Genomic DNA, 351 nt, shown 5'->3' with positions numbered 1-351 from the left:
AAACATTAGAAAAAATGTATTCTAGTGTTCGTAATTAAGATTTTCATCTTTTCTATTGTAACTAACTCATGTGAATTTTGATAACTAATTAAACGGAAAACATGTCGTTAAAAGCCCTTTACCGTTAGTTAATCATTGATTAGGCACAAATTTGACGACTTAAAAGTTTTTTTTAGAAAAAATTAATTAGTTGGAAGTTTTATTTGGGAACGAAAAAATTTGGAAGTTTTCATTGGGAAAAAAAATCAATTTGGGGGTTTTATATGGGAACGGAAAAAGTTTGAGGTTTTAGTTGGGAAAATATTTTAATTTGCAGGTTTTTTGTGGGATTTTCCCTTATTATTATTGTCA

This window comes from Arabidopsis lyrata, assembly GCF_000004255.2.
Source record: "Arabidopsis lyrata subsp. lyrata unplaced genomic scaffold ARALYscaffold_4, whole genome shotgun sequence".
In the NCBI taxonomy this organism is placed as follows: domain Eukaryota; kingdom Viridiplantae; phylum Streptophyta; class Magnoliopsida; order Brassicales; family Brassicaceae; genus Arabidopsis; species Arabidopsis lyrata.
The sequence above is the reverse complement of the archived record's forward strand: the minus strand, read 5'-3'. Positions refer to the sequence as shown.